The sequence below is a fragment of the Temnothorax curvispinosus genome, unplaced genomic scaffold (genome assembly GCF_003070985.1).
Source record: "Temnothorax curvispinosus isolate PA1 unplaced genomic scaffold, ASM307098v1 QBEX01003408.1, whole genome shotgun sequence".
NCBI classification, from domain to species: domain Eukaryota; kingdom Metazoa; phylum Arthropoda; class Insecta; order Hymenoptera; family Formicidae; genus Temnothorax; species Temnothorax curvispinosus.
In genome coordinates, this window is record NW_020213188.1 from 344,849 (window position 1) to 365,754 (window position 20,906).

General features: G+C 38.1%; 2 protein-coding genes across 7 annotated transcripts in view; one reads left to right on the forward strand and one right to left on the reverse strand.

Annotated features, from left to right (window-relative positions):
* LOC112452470 overlaps nt 1-20,906 on the reverse strand; it is an 89,720-nt gene that overhangs the window by 36,542 nt on the left and 32,272 nt on the right. The gene's annotated exons all lie outside the window — the stretch shown is intronic.
* Nucleotides 1,565-20,906, forward strand: part of LOC112452462 (GATA-binding factor A-like) — a 49,599-nt gene continuing 30,257 nt past the window's right edge. For all 3 annotated transcript variants that reach the window (XM_025012689.1, XM_025012687.1, XM_025012688.1), the window contains exon 1: nt 1,565-2,831. The gene's annotated coding sequence lies outside the window, so the exon portion shown is untranslated. The remainder of the gene's footprint in view (nt 2,832-20,906) is intronic.

Consider the following 20,906-nt stretch of genomic DNA (forward strand, 5'->3'; position numbering starts at 1 on the left):
TTTGTGCCAATTCAAAGAAATTCGTAAATAATTGCACGCGCGGCTAAAACAAGATACAGAACGAAAACGTTAGTTGCGTGTTGGTAGTTAAGCAACGAAGCTACCAAGGATCGCGGCGTTCCATGAAGTCCACGCGCATGTTTATCTACGAGCAGGCAGCTGATTTATTATAACGGCGATAAACGCAAGTAATCGCAGCCTAATCGACCAGCAATTAACCTCGCGTTTCCAATTAACGAAGTAAGCCACGATCGTATTTCTCACTGAGATCTCTGAGTAACGACGAGGCTGATTAGTAATCTCTGATTTGTACTCAGAGTTATGTTATTATCAATATCGTTTGATGCGTTGCATCGATATTGATGACAGCTGACAAAAAGATAATCACTTTTAACTAAAATAACAAATAATGCAATGTTTCAAAGATTTCAATTGTTTGAAAGATTTATATAACGTATAAGTTATTCATATCGTATTTATTCAGATTTACATGATCAAATAAAAGGTTTCGAGAACGTAAGTATATAGCTTCCGATGACGCGTGAGGAATATAATTTTTCTTTATGTAATCTTTTTTTATTGTTATGTAAGTTAATAATTTATAAAATTTTTTAATTATTCGTGATGCCAAATATTTGGTTGAGAAGCACATTCAGTACTGAAGACATAATATGTATAATATAAAAATTAAATAATTTTTTAATGTGGATACAAATATATTTATGTATGTATTTTAAGCCTGTATGTATTTCATAAAAACTGGCCTATTTGAGTGAAATAAAGTGACCCTATAGATTATAATAAAAGGAGAAGAGAGTATCTCCTTAATAATATAATATAATTATATTGGATATATCGGATATGGTTGATCAAAGCATACACACATGCACAGAATAACTCGCGTGGAAAAAGCTCGCGGAGCGAGTGAGCCAAGAAATCTCCAGACGGTATACCGAGGTAGTCCATAAGTCAGATTCAAGGCGGTGCGGATACCCGAAGATATCCATGAGGAACGATCCGGCGCGCCTTCTTATCCACGTCCGATCTCGTCGGACATTATAGGCGCGACAAGGTGGAAAGGAGACGCTGACGCCGACCGACGAAAAAGAAAGAGAAAGAGAAAGAGAAAGAAAAAGGGAGACAGAGAACGCCAACGACGAAGAAGGAAACGTAGACAGAGGCGAAAAGGAAGAGAGAAAAGGCGGGTGAAAAAAGATTTTATGAAAATCGATCCCAGTGGATGTGTGGTCGCCGCCTCCTGGAACACGGAGTCCCAGGTTTCGCCACGTGGGCGTTATTCGCTCCGCCTCTGAAACTCACAGCGATCGGATCAGAAGAACCGCCTAGTCCGGTCACTAACGATCCAACGGTCCCTCCCCGGTTATGCCTGTCCTCGTGTTTTCCTCACCCCTCACTTTCCGCGCTCCCATCCCTTCCTGGCAGAGACCAAGAGACTCCACTCGACGGCGTCGCTGCTACCTCCCGCACCGCGGCTTCTCCTCATCCCGCGTCACCAACGGGAGAGGTGACTGTCCAGGACAGTTTCAAAGACGCAGTCACCGGCTGCACCACGTCTTGGAAGCAGTCCTGTGTTACCTCATATACAAAACCAATACAACGACGCGAGTGCAATAGATATCGCGAGTCCGTGCATGGTTCCTCAAGATCGAAGGAATCAATTGGACGACGGACTGACAGATTGACGGATCGACGGATTGACGATCTGATTTGAAACCGAATTGAATCAGATTGATCTTGGAATTATTGAAGTTATTCTGAAAATTACGACTATTGTCGATTTAAGAGGTAAACGGAAGTGACAATATGACTTGATATTGTGAGGAAGGTGCAATTTCGAAGCTAGTTTTGTGATGAGAATGCCGATAGACAGTAAATATTCTTTAGAATTGATGGAACACTCGACAATGCGGACATTTTGAAGATCGCAAGAAAAATATGGATACCTAAAATGTACTACACTAATTGTTGAAAGATAACTGTCAGCATAATACAGTGGCTATTTGTGCAACCAATGTTTCAATAGAATAGAATCGAATTACTGTTTTAAAGCTAGAAATGAAAGCAATTTTAGAAACTTTATAAAAACTCTTTAGATAATTTAAATATACTAGATTAGTGGTGGATTTAAACAAAACTTGAAAATAAAAATTCTGATTATAATCATATATCATATTTGAAAATAGAAATTCATATAGAGGTTTGACAGAGTTTTTATGCGGTGCAAAACAAACATTCCGTTACACAGAAGGATAAGTCTTTCAGACATTTTTTCCGCAGCTTATAATGATCTCGGAATTTGGCAGGTAGAAGGCAGTACGTAGTGACTCACAGTGTGTGTCAACGCGACGGCGACCTTTATTGGAATCTGGCGCCTTTTCTTCATCGGTTCTGAAATAAGCTACAAGCGCATAAAATTAGTGCGCAGTAATTATTGGAAAGTCATTATTGATCGAAACAATTGATAATCTGGTAAAGTATTTCGCAAGTGCTTTTTCCAGTGCCAGTGGAGATCGCGAATAAATTTTCGAACAATATGAAATAAATTGATCATAATTTCTCGGGGGCTTTCTGAGTTTAGTAATTGATATCTTTGACAAATATCTTCCTACACAGAAGACACGACTAATTATTTAATTGACACAAGAGAGAAGAAAAGAGTGAGAAGTGACACGTTGCCATGCGCAATTATTAATCAGACACAGAGTGTTGAGAAGAGAAGACTATATAAAATCATATGTTTCTGCTACGAAGATTCCCTAACCGTATAAAATTTCGACAGGACAAGGATGTCAATCATTAACTGATAATATGTGAGTACGATGTTCTACTTTTTACACGTGATAGCGAAATTTTTTACACGCGTTACATCATTTTTAATATTTTGTTAAAATATTCGTTCGGCTAATGCTGAAAACTGAAATCGAGGCAAAATTTACCACTCGTGTATTATTGCAAAAGGCATTATTGCTACAATTGACTATTTGAACACAACAATATGCGTATCGTCGACCAATTTGCTTTGTGTAGTGTGAAACTAACTCCGTAATTTAATAGAACCTGAGCTTGCGGTTTCTGCAGAACAAAGTTTCAAATTTTGTCGAGATGGATATCGCAAAAATAAGTTTGGTATTAATTACACATCCGAGCGAAAATAATTAGCACAATTCAAACTGAAAATGGTGCAGTTTTCAACGAATCGCGCTTAACTCTATCGCGACTGTATTTGAGAGAGTAACCGATAAGGATGACCATCGCGCGAGCGTTATGCTTATCAGGATGCATACTGCATCGCGATCATAGTATATTTATTATATTGATATGCGGCCTCTTATCATCCGTTTCCGCATATTAACATTAATTAGTGACGATAACGATGGTGATAGCATGTACGGAAACACACAATCTTCGTTTGCACGTTTGTAAATTTTTGTCAAGCGCAATATTCAGATCACTATTGAATGTAAAATTGCACACTAATTGCTAGATTGATATCAATTGCAAAAAGAGGAAATTCTATGCATTTGAATTTTCCTCTTTCTTCTTTTTTCCTATACCTGTATCGTTTATATGTACATATCGTACATTATCAGCTTTTAAAAAAATTTTTTTTGTTCTCTTTTTTTTCAAGTTTTTAATGAAAAGGCTACCTTATGTAAGCTAATTACGTAAACTAATTAAATTTACGTGTATCTTTATTTTAATCGTTATATTATTATATTATTAATATATTATTAAGCAGCGCTGATAATTGTTGCGCTGATAATTGTGGCATTTAATGAGTATCTTTGATGTGGATATCTCGATAATTAATATCACTACCAACTTCCAGACTTCTAGACTCAAACTATTGTAACATTTTTCAGTGTCACAATTTTCATTTTGCATTTGCAAATTGTTGTTTATACATGACGATCGAGTGTTGTGGTTCGCGTGATGAAACTTCGGTGATATAAAGACGACGGTGATTAACAGGGTATCGGCAGCATCGAACAGCCCTTGTAACTGTAAGAGCTGTTCGATGTTAGCTGCCGACCGATATCAATTAATTTCACTCATTACTGTTAATTATTCAGAAGGGAATACCAAGAAGATAGGATAATATTTAATTTAATATGTAGATGCAAATAATTGGTTCTAAGGCTCTTTAATTATCTCTTGATTAGTAAAATATGCAACTTGAAAGAAAAACTAACGAATTTTGCATAGAATGCTATAAGCATTTTTCTCACACATACAGCGCTCACGCGAATTTTTTAATTTTATTTTAAGATTAAGAATTTGAGCTCGAAAAAAGTATTAGGATATAAATAATATAAATAAATTATTACATAAATTATAAACAGAAATTAGTATCTATCTATATAAATTGACATAATTTTTTAATAAAACTGTGGTCTAAGTTTTGTCAACATTACGTATTCAAAAAGATAAAAAATAAAAAAATAAAAAGTTTACACTCTTCTAAAAACTAAATGCGCAAAGTTAAATAATTTTCAACATATACCGTAATTTCAACGTTAAACTACGAGTTAACATCCGCTTCGATTGTAAAGAAACAACGTAAAAAACTTATCATTGCTAATAATTGCATTGCAATTTCGTCATGTGTTCTAGGCGCGGAAATAACTCGATACATTCTTTGGAGAAGCACGACTGCTGTCGATAAATCGCGAATTACTCCACGCGCCTACCGTATTATCAGTTATCGATTATTACAATCGAGAATATGAAACATTTTACTGCATAGCATGACATTACCATCGCATCTGGTGGTAAGCGATAGTCGGAGCTACAACCGTCATAGTTTGTTATCTAGTCCCCTTTTGTTATCTGAAACGAAATTGGAAAAAATGCCTTTGCTTGGACACAAAACCTTTCCGTATTTCGATTCTTAGCATACATATGTTGCATAGAACGTAGAATTAGAGATACGACTAAAGTAAAATGTGTATATTAAATTGTAGAAAAATATAAAATATAAATTTTATTCACGTATTATTAAAAGAAAATTAATATTCTTTATATTGTTGTTTATAATAAAAATGGACTTTATTGCAAATATTATAAAGGAAAATTTCTTTGAAGTAAAAAAAAACTAAATAAAGTTTCTTTGATTTAATATTACGAATTAATATTCATCGTTTTGAGTTTTATGTTTTATGGTTTTGGATAACAAATATTATATAATTTAACTAAAGCTCTTGGCTCTGTGTCATAACGTATAATTTTTTTTTCGATTAACTTTTAATAACATTTATTAGCATTAATTCAATGTAAATAATATACCTAATTGTACGTATAAATTTACAAGTAAATGTATTTTATTAATATCACATTTGAACAGATCTACGCAGCTGGTGAAATTCTAGCGGTTATAAATATCGATTTATCTATCAAGATGCTATGCCAGACATCGTCAATGATCCAGCATCTGTTGCACGAGATATTTTCCAGGACCGCCATCGCGCTGTCTGGACGTCCCGTTACCTGAACAGTTTTTAACTTCTTTTTTTATCCATCTATTAACCTTTGACATCATACTAAAAGCGTCTCTATTCCATACGGCAATCGTTCTTTGATGCGTCAATTGCCAAACCTCTGTGAAATTTTCTTTGTGATTATGGATTTCCGATCATCTAAATCGCAGTTTAAATAAATTGAGAACATTTTGCCTTCTTCTTTTGTAATTGTACACATATATGGAGGGGTAAAAACCACAGTGGTGTAAGTCAAACTTTTAAAAATATTTTCTCGTGTGCATAGATGCAATCTGTACAATATATAAATTGCATTTATGCACACGAGAAAATATTTTTAAAAATTTGACTTACACCACTGTGGTTTTTACCCCTCAATATGTATGTGTTTTTTAAATAAATTAAATAAATAATTTATCTCTCAAGTTACACACAACTTTTAGAATTTCGATATAATTAATATTTCTGTAGCTCTTAATATGGTTAAAAGAGTTCCGAAATTAATTTTACGTGTCAAAAGTCACGTAAGATCAGAAAGTAGGATTATCAATCATCAAAAGATTTATCGCGCGATTAATTAATAACAACGTGTAAATTCTGGACATACTTGTACTTATAAAAAGAGGTAAATATTATCACATTAAATAATTTCCTTAAACAAATAGATGCAAACCTACCTAGTGAGCTCTATAAAAATTACGCACATTTTGAGATAGATAATTAGTCAGCTATTGTTACTGGTTATCACACGCATAGGCCGTATCGCGGTGCGGGAAATAGCTGTTTAGATAAAACTCGTAGTGAAAGAATGGCGGTGCCGGCATATTTCGATGTACCGCGATACGTATTCATGAAGTTATCATTGACTTCTTAACATCGCCCTGTTTGTGTGTTATGGCGCGCTATGTTCCAATGGAATAACGATAGGATCATTATAAATACTTTATAGTATAACGAAATTCACATTTGTTTCTGTGTGGGGTCTTACATTACTCTCAATAATTTAACTTGTAAGTTAAATCTCGCAGTTCTTTTTAAATAAACTCTTTTCAAAATATATTTTCTATAATCATGAAAGATTGTTATTTAGAAATATGGATACTTATTAACTGATAACATAATTGACAATGTGGATAAGTGGTCTAAAACTCGATTGGTCCTCATAGTAATATTTGCCAAATCTGTATTTTCTTTGTTTAAATAAAACTTTAAAACTCAAGATGTCTGGTAAATTTTTCCGAGACAAAAAGATGTCCACGTGAACATACGTACAACTATCAGTCGCTCGTAAAGCAGGATCGCGTAGACTTCTCTCACCATGGAACAATGTCTGTCGCTACATCGCGATACGTTCGTACACCACTCGGTTTCGGTATCGAGCTTGTCTTTTATCGCGTCGCGAAGCCACGCTCGTACGCCTTACCAACGCTCGACAAGTGTCGCGACATGCGGGTGGAACTCCACTTTTCATCCTCTCTCCACTACGTATACAGTTATTAGAAACAGGGCTAATATTGATGTATTCGAATTGGTGCAAAGGCTGTATTAGTTATATAATATGTGTATATGATATTTTATATTATTTTTTGTTAATGTAAATTAGAATTTTATCAAATATTATTGGTCATTCAGTATTGATAAAATGACGATGTAAAAACCGCGGTATACGTGAGTAATATGCTAAATTCCTTTGTCAATGATATCACAATAATAATCAACATTTTCAATTATTAAGAATTTTTTTTTCCTTAAAACGTCGTTTAATAATAAAGCAATAAAATTTGAACGTTAATTTATCTTTAGTAATGTCTAGCAAATTTGCTAATTTATTAAGTAACTTAATCATCGCGAACACGCGAATAACATGCCTGGCGGGAATTATGCATCGTGATTTAGCTTGCAAATGGCGTCATTTGAAAATTACTCGGTCGAGTTTGCTACGTAGGTAAGACCAGAACATACTACTATCGGCCACTTCACGATAGGCTATCGCTCTACCGGGTGCTCTTTGGCGATTACTTCACATCCGCCTGAAACAGTCGTCCCTAATCTTTCTGGGCGATGAGACCGGCCACCTTCCGCCTGCATTTCACTCTTTTTCTAGGTAGGTAACTTAAAGCACTCGCACGGTATCATATATAGATACCTATATAAACAATCTCATAGAAAGCGTGCTTTCAAATTATTAATTTTTAGATACTAGAGAAATTAATCTGAGCTATATTTGCAATCATGGACTCATCTCTTATAGCCAATTTCTTCACCGTCAGATAACTCTATCCTTCGGTTAACCTCACTCTTCATTTCTTTCTAACTGCTCCCTTAGAAAGAGATAAAGAGTGAGGTTAACCGAAGGATAGAGTTATCCAACGGTGAAGAAATTGGCCCTTAGTTCTTCAATTGTCAAATGCGTTACTATTACGAGGTCGAATGCAGTTGGAAGGATGGCCGCAATGTTACCAAACATTCCTCGTTTTCGATAAATCGCTTTGAGACATCGAACTCCGACACGAGTGCTAGTCTTTTTTCACGAAGAAGGGAACCACTTGCGCCGATCTGAAGTGGCACCAGATCCTTTACACGTCTTCGAGGATGCATACATTCACGATTATCCGTCTGCTTATACATGCACGCGCAGAGATGTGCATGCACATGCGGTCGTGTGTAGGTGGATACAAGGCGGCACACTACGAAAGAGATCGTTGGCTTTTTAGACCTAATTAGTTGTCGCCCGACATCTCATCCCATTCCCAACAGAACCTCGAACCTAGCTCGAAAACGACGTGATCCGATCGTCGAGAATCCTTTCAATCTCTCTCTCTCTCTCTCTCTCTCTCTCTCTCTCTCTCTCTCTCCTCCTTCCTTCTTTACAACTATTCATCCTTACGCACTATCCAACCTCCGTAAAATTATCATTTAATATATCGATGTGTATATAATTATGAAAATATGTATATTCACTCAAATTTTTCGTTTAAATAAGCGCGATGCATTATAGAAGCAGAATAATATTTACAACCTCAACATAAAAGTGTATTCCTCCAATATAAAATGTAAAATATAAAATACAAAATATGAAATACGGAATACAAGATCGGTTTTTCCAGAAGAATCGACATTCAATAAAGCCTCGAGCTATGAACTATTCGCTGTCGTTCCGTGGAAGAGGAACAACCATAACGGCGCGGCGACGCGATCGCGCAATCGCGTAACCTTTAGGATAATCATACGCATCCACACACTCGCATTTATCCTCAACAGCGAGGCACTTGGCGTCGCTGCAAATCCATAAACCACTTAGATACTCGACAGCGAGTACTTTCAATGCTCCCTTACCCACGTGCTGCGAGCCTTAAATAAGCGCCATTATTGCCTTCATGCGTCGCTACACCAGGTCGCTTTAGCACGGCAGAAGTGCTCGTTGGCCGCATGTTCGTAAAATCAACGTGTTGCATTACGGCACGCTATGCAACTTTATATACCCACGGATATACGCGTACCGAATTTAAGTATGTCGGAAGAAGGTAGAGTTATATCTTTTGGATCCTTTTGGCCTTCGAGATAATAACGACGCTATCTCCAGGGAATAAATCGTAGCTAAAAAAAATTGCGAGCAATCGATGATTAATTCGTTTAAGATATTTGAATCTACGTATAGAAGAGCAATGAGATAATTAGCCTTTCAAGTACTTCCCTACTTCTGTACATATATCGAATTACGTGATGTTATTCATTACGAATAATGATTTTTATCAAAATAATTAAAAAATTATATCTAAGTATCCGTAAAAAATACTTTGCCGCCCACGATGTCGTTCTTCGACTCGATCTTTGCGCGCAAAATCCGATCCTGTAGAATCGAATCCGCTTTCTGTCACATGTCGAACTGCATTCCGAGAGATTCGGCACGCTACGCGGGAAATAAACGCAGGCCGAAATTCGCCGGTGCGTTCGCGTGGCTATTGCGAAAAAATCAAAATTTAAGTGACATCCATACAGGTATTGGGTAAAGGATCTCAAAGCATACTGCTCGTCCTTAATCTTCGAATGCGGATTTCGAACATACTGGAACGGCCGAAAGGAGAATATATAAAACCGTTATGAACGCGGGATTCACGTCGCCTCCGTTCCTTCGAATTTAGGTAGGCGTGTTGAATCGATGCGATAGCATTATATAAGATCGAGAGGCGCGATTTTTGGAGATTTTTCGGTGAAAGTGCCCGCCTTTTCACTCTCGTGAGAGCACACACAGATCACACTAAATATAAAATTAATTACAAAAAAGTTCCAGCTATTAATTAATTAAATATTAAATCATGAATTCAGTTGTTAATATTATATACGATAAATGTTATATAGATATACATATATATCGTATGTTTCAATATTGAAATTAACTTAAATTTTCCAACAAATCAATAAGATTCGTACAATGAATCCCCATTGAGCAAGTTACGAATAACGAATTTGGCGTATCTTAATTCCTGTAAAGTATCAAGATAGCTCTTTCCGTAGGTGATAGCATATACAGCTATCACTCATTTATCGCGGTAATTTTGTCCGTCAACACATTATTGCCTTTCGGTAATGAGCGTCATTCATGTATTATATGCTGATTTTTACATTACAGATGAATAAAAAAACATAGTAAAACTGAAAAGAAAAATTATTTGAGTTGTTAACCGATGGGAAAGAAAGTTTCATTTATTTATTTAATTTTATTATGCAGCATGTATTGACGCAAAATTTATATCAATGTATGGTAAATATATCAAGTGATTACGCGATTTATGTTTTTAATGTCTCGATTGTTATCGTCGTTCACGTCGTTTTCTGTTAATTTTATCACGCAGTAGGTGCATGTTCATATTTCGATCATTTCGTTTCAACTTCAAGCCTCAGTTGCGTAAAATGTAATGTTAAACGAGTTATGAAATAAAATATCAAAAATATCCGCAATCTAAAAGCTAAAAGTGGAACAATGAACTCGAGACCAGTTCTCGATGCGCGGCTTGATGCGATTCGTAATAACATCGGCGGGCACGTGGATAAACCTACACGAATGTTTTTTATTACGGAGATGAAAGTAGAACTCTGATAGATAATTTGTACATATGTAACAAAATGTGAAGCATTTCGTACCTTCATATTTCCTTTTAATCGCTAAAACTGTTCTCGTATCAGAAATGCTAGAACTCTTTAGAGATGAACGCGATCAAAGTTTTATCAATTATATTATATTTTAAAAAGAGATGCTAACTCCAGAGAGATCGGAACTGCACCACACCCATGCCCACAGAACATGCACATGCACATGCACATACACATACATATCGCTTCGCCCACGTCGCGTCCGTCGCCCTAGATACAATCTGGATTATATTGCCCGGTTTTCTTGAGGCCACGAAGAAGGGGCAACGAGTCGCATTTTTCTCACTCACGCAAGAAGCAATCCGGTAGCGGAAGAAATTATCACGAGATCAGGTCCGCGAGCATCGTCGACGTCCCGATCTACCTCGATCTGCGTTCGCTTGCTCCCGAAACTCGAGAGCGGCGAATAAAATCGCGGATCAATGGCGAAGATACGCACGCGAGATAGGAATTCAAACATTATGCGTTCGCATCGTGTTACGTGCGAGAAACTTGGGGTGATTTAAATAGCAATTCCACAATTGCATAGCGACATAGGGCATAGGGGGTTGGAAGTATCGAGTAAATTGAGGCCAACAGGGGTGTCCAACTGATAAAAAAACAAGAGACGGCGGATATCTTTGCAAACTTCTAGCTGCAATTGATTTTTATGTGCTCATGTTGAGCTGTATATATTTTCTGTATCATCTTAGCGTAATACATATACCCTAACTCTATGCCCAATTTTATTTCCTTAAGTTCCTTGTTTAATATGCCATATGATTTTTCAAATTAAATATAACGATTTGAAGAAAATAGATCTTGCATTACATTAATTTTTTAGCTTCCTCTTTTTATGTCATATATTTACGTTTATATTTTACATTTATGTAAAAAAAAATTTTATCATAATAGTAAAATAATTAAAATAATAGACATAAAAAGATATGATACAATAGATTAATTTCCACGCAATTGATGGATTTATACATGGATTGTGAAGATGAGATTGATCCACGTTTACTTTCGACACGGTGCCATTTATCGCATTCATGTTCGTCGAAGATCATAAAATGACCATTAATGATTTTATGAATCGATAAGAATCACGATGACTTTTTGCAATCATAATGTTGCTACGATGTTTGGCTTGGACGATCGATAAGATCAATAACGATCGTCTTGCGCGTTAAAGATCGTGCACGCTCACACACGATAATCAACATAATTTGTTAGGAATAAAATTCGCACTATTTTAATTTAAATCGACAAACAAACATAGTTCATTAATTAAAAATAATTAAAGAAGTTTGCAAATATTTTAAAATACCTACCGCAGCTTGTTGCGGTGTTGTAATTCAAATAAAAAAAAATTAATGGATAGTTAGTAATAAAATAATAAGTACATAGCAATAAACCATGTATAGAAAACGACGAATGTCTTCTAATGAAATAATACTTCCGAAGAAACAATAATTGGAGTACATTTGGAGGTTGGCACCATTAAAACCGGTATCGTGGCAATTCAGCTCGTGTTTGCTATTTAACAAATAGAACAAAAACAATGAAAAGATCCAACTGCAGACTGTCGACGAAAGGATTAAGCGCACACCTGCACTCGAGACGAGAAGTGGACGATCCTTCGTTCATACTATCCAAAGCGAAGTCGCGTCGTCGATCCCTCTCGGTTTCTCGATGAGTCTCGCTTCTTCGACTTCGGTCGGGCCCAATCGGGCCCACGACGCGAACGTCTCATTAGCCGACGATGTAATTTTCAGGGAGCTGTCCGTTAATCCTCTCTTCTCCTTTTTTCACGCGATCGTCCCTCGCCCTCTCGCTCGCGCCGCTACGCGTCCTCTTCGTCTTCATCCGGCTGTTCCCTTTGATCCGGTCCGAGGGACGCTTTCCGGGATCTTGTCCGCTGTCCTCGACATCCGACATCGCCGCCTTGGAGGCGCTCGAAAGCGCCGACAAACTGGTTTCGCCCTGTACGTACCGTATTAGCGACGTAAAATTCGTGAGAGGCTCGGAATCGAATCGACCGAGTGGATCAGTCAATGAACATTCGAAAAAAAAAAACTCGTAGAGTAGAATAAGATCTATTGTCATTATTTATATAGACATTTTCGCGAATCGTTTGTTTTCAGATTTGTAATAAAAAGATTTTTATTTTTGTTAAGTGTAATATATGTTAACTCATTGAATAAAAAATTATAGATTTGAAAATGGAATTCATTGATTAGAGAATAAAATACATTTGAATGCTGAGACAAGTTTGAACAATCAAAATATTATAAATTGCAGCAAAAAGTTTTCAATGTTTTTATGTTTAAATCTCTATCGCGGACAGAGAGTATTATACCTATATATAGAAAAATCGGCGTGCGGTCACGCTTGCTCGCGAGAGCTGGTTTCCGAAGGGACTATCATCGATGGAGTTCTCGCCCTCTCGCCTCGTTTCTTTTTCTCCGTTCCTCGCGCCTTGCCCGGATAAATTGAAACGAGCTCGGAGTCGCAGTGGCATTAATTTAACGCGCCTTCGCTGGGCAATGACCGGCGGACGTTCTCTAAACGCTCAAAGCTTGGCCGCACCCATCTTCTCCGATGCCGCGTCGCGCCGTGCCGCCGGTGACACCCGGTATGCCTAAGGACAAGCTTGTTTCTCTCTGTAAGTGATTATACGTAACTTGCGAGACACGTGAGTTGTAGTTACACGCGTGTGTACGCTCGTAACGACGAGAGTTACGAGCAGAACGGAGCAGTGCGAGAGCTCATCTGCCGAGCTATTGAGATTCGATATTTACCGAAAATCGCTTCGCTGCCGATTTTGCTTTCAAACATTCTCTAACGAGTCAATTTCGTGCACCGACTAAAATATTCCCATCGCATTAATTAGAAATTTGTCGATTTTGACCTCTCGGGATATAGCGTCTGTGACTCCATTACGCTTAATACTTTAATAACTCCATGAACGTGGATCGTCCATGAATGGCTCATCCAACAAATTAATACTTGATATCATAAGTTGAATATGAAAAGAAAATAAATAAAGTCTGAACAAATTAAATATAAAGAATTTTCGATATAATTACAAATATTTTCTCTTCTCAATAATTTTATATGTAACAAGGACTTCCTATCTCCTTTTCTTACATTGATAACGATCGCAGTTTTAAAGCTCTACAATGGACTGGTTTCTACAAGTAAAGATTAAGTATTAAAGTACCTTCGTAATGATTTCCTGTCACTCATTCCACAGCTAAGTAGTGTTTTAATATTTATCTGGGATACACATCATAATATGTACTAATCGCACATCTCAATGCAATATAAAGTTTATATTATAAACATACGATAATACACACTCGGTTTTTTCCATAATTATGAGCGTCTACTTGTAGCGAGAAATTTCCAGGATCTACTTATATTTGTCTCTTTCTCGTGTCTCGCTTTCTCGCATCTACGTTAGTTACGGACCTATGTGATCGTTATTTAAGGAGACTCGTCTAAACGATCCCGCAAACGGCCCCTTGCGTTATAACTGTCGACGTATGTCCTGCCAACTGTCCACTAGCAACGTAGGAAAATACTTAAATCTTATGTCTTGTTTCTCCTTTGGATATAATATAGGCGTATATTATTTTTAGAAGCTTTAATGTCAATTATATATACATATATATACATATGTATATAATTCGTTACATTTCGATTAGATTCCCGAAACATCCAATTGACCTTTTAGCCTTCGCATCCACCTATATATTCGAGAAATTTGCCTAATACCTGTTTTTCAAGATTCTTTAATGATTCCTATTTATTTCCATTTATGTTAGTCTATCGCCAATGGCCATTGCTAATGACATTTGTAGTCTAATGGGTATATGAGCCATTTATTTTAAAAGTAACGTGAGTAAAATTGTGAATACAATGAGTTAAAAAGAGGTATGAGCATTGATACTATATATTATATACTATATATTTCAACAAATTATTAATTATACCATTGTAATAGACTCTATAAAGACTATTTCAAAAGAATATGTCAGCAAATCTCTCAATTTCTTACAATTAAGGTGATCTGAAATAAACGTATCAAGCAACAGCATCGACGTTGATGCTGCCCATCGTTTTCGATCACGAAGAAATCCATTAAAATTTAATGTCCTCGACAGACAAGACAGTCACGACACCGAGTCGCTGATTTCTCCAAACTCAAGTAAAGTCCACTAAAAAGTGAACGCCCCGAAGGACGATATACACATCGCCATTAACTCGCGAGATTAATTATCACTTTAAGCGAGAGGGTCGGGTCTTTTAACACACCTCCGCCTTCCATCGACCTCGACGACGACGTCGTTAGCAGGGCGGACAAACGCTTGGCGTTTCTTCGATGTCCGCGGGTCATTTGTCCGTGTGGCGCGAGTTGTCCGGTTAGCTGCTATTTCTTCGCGCGCTATGTAGTCGGCATAATCGTAAATTATAACAACACCTTCGCTGGTCGGCCAGCTCGCTGGAACCAGAGATGCACCCATGTGTGAGCGTGTGTGCGTGTATATGCGCGCGATCACGCTTTCCAAATATAAGACCTAGCGAAAGAAAGGACGAATGTATGTGTGAGAGAATTTATTTCGCCTTGGAGTTGGTCTCTACCAAACATTTAAGAAAGTATGTATGTGTGCGTGTGAGTGGCTACGTATATAAATGTATAACAAAAAAAATAGTTTAGTGAATTAAATTTCTTTCAGAAGGCGGCTTGATCGAAATCGATGAGTCCCTCCCAATCTGGCCTTTATTACCGCACATTGCAACGTGTATGCATAATTACGAAAGACTGCGGGAGCTCGCACGACGCTACTTGCCACGTTTAAATGCGAGCGAGAACGATCGAGGTAGTGCCAGTCGCGCGAATCGTCAAACTCAAGATGGAAAAGATCGGGTTAATATGTGCTCTCTTATGCACGTGGAATCCTCTCCGAAGCTCCCGCACCACGATCATGTAAATAATTTGACACAGATGCGAGTCGTACGTTGCTGCGGCCACGAATATTGCACAGCGCGAATTAAAAAGTATCTCGCTTCGCGTAATTGCTGCAGGCGACGATACACACTGCTAAGAATGTTAACGATGTGAGATGTTATCAAGTTATCGATACCTCCGCTTAGATTCCCCAATATTTTAACATTGATTATCTAGATTTACAATTTTCGATAAAAGTTTTACTTAAGCTACTAATTATCTGTATTAATTAAATTAAATCTAGATTTATTTAATGGCACTAGAAATTCTTCTAAGATATTCTTAGCCCTCACTCTTTTTTAGAAATTAAAGTAATTAATTACTGACTAGAATTCTTGTAAACCCTTTTGAACTTCATTACATCGTATTAATCTAATATAAAATAGATATTCTATCAGGGTGATCGTTACAGGACATCTAGAAATTAGTGTGCAGGTACTCGTAAGGAGAACGAGCGATGCGCGTTTACAAGATTTTCTCGATCGAGCAACTCGATCCACATACGAATCGACACCTGGGACCGGCCGCGGCGCGGCGCCGAGTGTCATACGTCAGATATACGGCCGATTACCGTGGCTAATCCCGCGACACTCTTTCGAAAGCAAGCGCAGCCCCGCTGTTTTCCGGCAACTGTAAATCCGCAATAAAATCTGATAAAATCATATCGGATGCAGTGCCGACTAAGCTCTTTCTCGTCTCTCATCGTCTTTCTCTACCTTTTTCTTTCTCTCTCAGTATCGGCCGAAGACCCGTTACGACGGAGGACGGGGTAATTAATTTCGCCTTGCAAACGCGCCTCGGCACTAGGCCAATGCAAACACCTCCTTCTCACCGAGAAGGAAGGTGAGCCAGGCTGCGCGGCGCACGACGATGCGTAAATATATGCACGAGTACTTGCATATATATGTATATATGCATATGCAGCCGCGTTTGCATTTTACCTCGCGCCGCCACATCGTCCACTTCCATAAATCCGCGGGAGCCGTCGTTCGTCCCGCGAGGATATAACTGTTTCCACATCGAGGGGGATGAGATATGTAACGTACACGTTGGCCATTATCGTTATTTCGGTGAGATTAAGCGTCGTCGCGCTCTTTACGCGACCGTTCCTTCATCTATCCTCTGTCCCCAGGTTGCAAGAATTGCACGCGCAGCATTATGCTGGATATGTATATGTTCTCTTGTTCATAAAAATAGGTTTTTCAGTCTACTTATACTAAATCGTCCGATGTCTTAATCTCCGAAACATTTGTCGATATGACCGCCGCGGTTTGTCTGTTTTGTAAACCAAAAAAATTTCACGAAGAAAATTATAAAGATACTGATTAAAAAATACAACCACTTTAATGAATTGACAAACAGTACGACCATAACGATCATGGTGTTAATTACTAGTCTGGGAAGAGTAGTCTTAAAGAAGTTTCACTCGCTCGCCTATCTGCGAAGCTCAGCGGTGCACTCCTCGTTGGCGTACAGATGCATTAATTGAAGCCGCTTAAATTATTACGAGCCGCTAATTGCGCGAGCCACGGTTTCTCCCGATAGTTCATAGGGATGTCTCTTATTGCTCGCGATTGACTCTCTAATTATTAAAGTAAATAATACCTTTGTAACACCTTTGTGAGATAGAGCGTTTTCTTACAGTACAACTGAAAGGAGATAAGATTTTCAGAATAAAAATGTCTAAAAAATGTAGAAAATTTTCTTTTCAAGATTAAACGTACAAGAAATTTCGTTATCCGTCTCGCACGCCTTTCAGATAACAAGATTAAAATATCAATAAGGTTAAAGTGTGTTATTAGATTGTTCGTATAATTGCGCCGCGGAATTGTCTTTTTTGAAACGAACCAAGTATCACGCACCGCGAAGAACGCCGCGCGAAAGTAAAGGGCTCCCGACAGTGTTCTGAATCTTACAGCAGCTCCCCGATAGGATTTACGATACGATAGAGTACATATCAACCCGCATTCCGACGATATCGCGAGCACGCAGATGAGCGCAATGCGTACTTGCTCCATAATGCCGACATTCGTTATATCGGTGATACGTCGACGTTCGATCCGATATTGTGACCGTCGAGGAAGCCACAATTCCTTCCGTGTCAATTTGCATTTACTATCGTTCCGCATTTATTGTAAATGTTATAACAATATTAATAGTTATCCAAGATACCTATATATATTTCCAACCAGTAATTTTCGTAGCCATATACATATGGGCATATATACATATATGCATCCATCAATTTTTATATTTAGAATAATCATATTTGTTTTTCACCTTTAGTATCAAACCGCTAAAAAATTGATTCTTCGATATATATTATTAGAATCTGCCTAAGGATATCGATATCACTGAAGGAGATGAAATGATGGAATGATTACATCCTCCGTGAGTAACAAAGTCAAGAGTATCGTTACATCTGAAAAACGTGCTCCATCGACTTGCATTAATTCGCGATCGATCACGCGCGACATTAATTAATTACATTTTCATGTCAACGAATACGTAATTAATAAAACGTGATTTTTAGCTCGAAGGGATAATCGCACGTATTAGTCGGGTCAGGTTTTTCCTTAGAAAGCCAAGCCTCACACATAAGCGTCATCAGAATTTTTCTAAAAAAATCCTACAAATTCGAAACTATCTATTTCTTATTAAATAAAAACTATGTTTATTAAAATAAAAATATGAAAAAAATTTTGCAAAAATAAGACCCAAAAAATTATTTAAAAAGTAAGTTCTTGTTATCTATTCAAGAAATTTGCGGAGAAAGTGGTTCATGTTTATTGTATAATTCGGAACTTGTCAATGCTTGAAACAAATAGTTTTTTAAATAGTATTTTTAATATTTGTGATCAAGATAAAATGCATTATATTTTCGTTGCGTGTTTTTCATGTACTAGTAATCATCTTTCGCGACGCCCATGTGATTGCACATCGAAAAGTTAAATTGTATCGCAGCGCGCAATATTACCTGCGTGATCGGCTTGCGATCGGCTGATAGTTACGGCCGTGTTTGGCTCACCCTCGGGCGGATTCTCACAGCGGCCAAGGGTAAGTCATCAGCGTGGGCCATAAATTCGCACGCATGAGCAGCTCGTCTCGACAGCATGAATAGAGAGAGAGAGAGAGAAAGAACTAGAGAGAGAAGGGGGGAAGGTAAGAAGGGGAAAGAGGAAAAAAAGACAGGAGAGAACCCGATAACTCCATTAAATCTCAATAAAACTCTACGTTGAATTCCCATCTCGCTTTAATGCATCTCCGTTGGCGGGAATGTCGCGTGACGAGCATGCAACCGAGAAGTTTGCTGTGGCGAGCGAATCGAAATTCGAAATTTGCAATATTTCTCGTTCTATGCATTTTTTCGGCGCAACGACCCGCTCTTATCCGATTCCGCACGCGTGATCCAGAAAGAGCGCACATTTCCCTTGGATCGCGTGCTATGCGGCTAATGTATATTGGATGAAAGTATGGGATAGAAAGAAACGCTTTATATATATGTATGTCAACTTAGAGCTTGACACTCCGCCTTAATATTTGTTTCATGTCTAAAAGGTAGTTATTGCGTCACGCTTACCTTTTTTCGTCGCCAATATAATCCTCATTCAGTTTATATTACACTAACTAAAAATGTATTACTTGTGCAGATTTCATAATTGATAACGTTTCTGATTTACGAGTATGTTGTTAGAATATAATACGCGTCTCCGCCTTGTGATATTTCCAAACAATTCGCAGCTTTGAAAATTTTCGTGTTTCCAGGCGTGGCACGTGTGTTCGCGTGCTCAGCTTCGATATATCGCGCCGATTGCGTAAGCCGATTAACGGTAAAATCGTTTGCAACGAGACGAACGTGCGCGGGGCTCGATTCGTTAAAAATCGACACGCGATCCAATGCGCGCGATGCAACGTTATGCGGTCGAAAGGTGTCCCGCCGCCGCCACCGCCGCTGTTGCAGTGACTGCAATCGAATGCATTCAAGCGAGACGTCGACTCTCTGCATGCGGTCCGGTAGAGCTTCCTCAGGTAGCTCGATATCCCAGGAATACACGATGGAATAGGGCATTGCGGCAATCGTCAGTTACAAGAAGTTGCAAGTTGTTATGAGAAAATTTATTTTTGCGCGAGCCAATAAACGAAATTACTTATTGACCATTAGTATGCGCGAGTAAAATAAAAAAAAAATGCGACGTCTGAGGAGAGAGGGAGGGAGGGAGAAAGAGAGAGAGAGCGCTCGTCTTTACGGCTGCATAATTATAATAGTTGCTATTATTCATGAGAAAATACAGATCGTTTCTTGACGTAAAGCGAAGAAACTTTTAGATTGATTGGAAATAACGCGCTATTAAATAAGTTGCCTCGAAGAAAGGCATTTTCCATAACTGCTATGATTATGAAAATTGTCACGAGGTCACGATCATGTCAATTTGTTTTAATATATCAACTGTCGCTCGTCGTGATGTAATTAATCTCCATCGGGACGTAAGTCGACCAACCGCTTATTACGAACGATCGCTCGAAGCGATCGCAATTATTTCTGCCGCGTAGCAAATATAGTGTGTTAATCGTGCGCGCGTGTCAGCCGAGGAAAATGCATCTCGATGCACGCGTAGCCGGATGTTAGCGGCGAATAAACAGCTGCACCACGTTTAATCTCCTCTAACACATGAATCTGTCTACTCATTATCTGTCTACTCATTATTATCGAAAATAACTAAACTAAACTCTATTTTTCTCACAATCTAATCGGCTATCTTTTTCGTTCTTATTCTTCTTCGTAACGTAGCCTTATAATATCTCTTATTTAAATGCTTATGCTTCGTATTGTTACGTTCTTATAGCGCAACGTGTGTCCGCCGACCAGGATAAAGTTGTCGCGCGATAATTAAAAAAAGGAAAACAGAGAGAGAGAGAGAGAGAGAGAGAGAGAAAGAGAGAGAAAGCGCGGCGGTCTTATCAAAGTCGCGCATCGGACGGTTTAACTACTTTGCAGATTAGCTGTGCGGATATCGTACGAACTGGCCGATAAAATCGCGGTCGTATCTACCAGGCACAATAATCGTAACGTCCTGGTCGGGGACGCAATAATAATCGTCCGCCCGGGCGAATAAACGTAATGGAGCCTTATCTTTAATTGGATGATAAAGGGAAAAGTATCGTCGCGCGCCGTCCGCGGATCTTCTTACTCGCCATATCCGCGATTTATGCCGCGGTCGCTGCCGATCTGGTGCTTGACCGGTTTAGAACGTGGTTGGAAA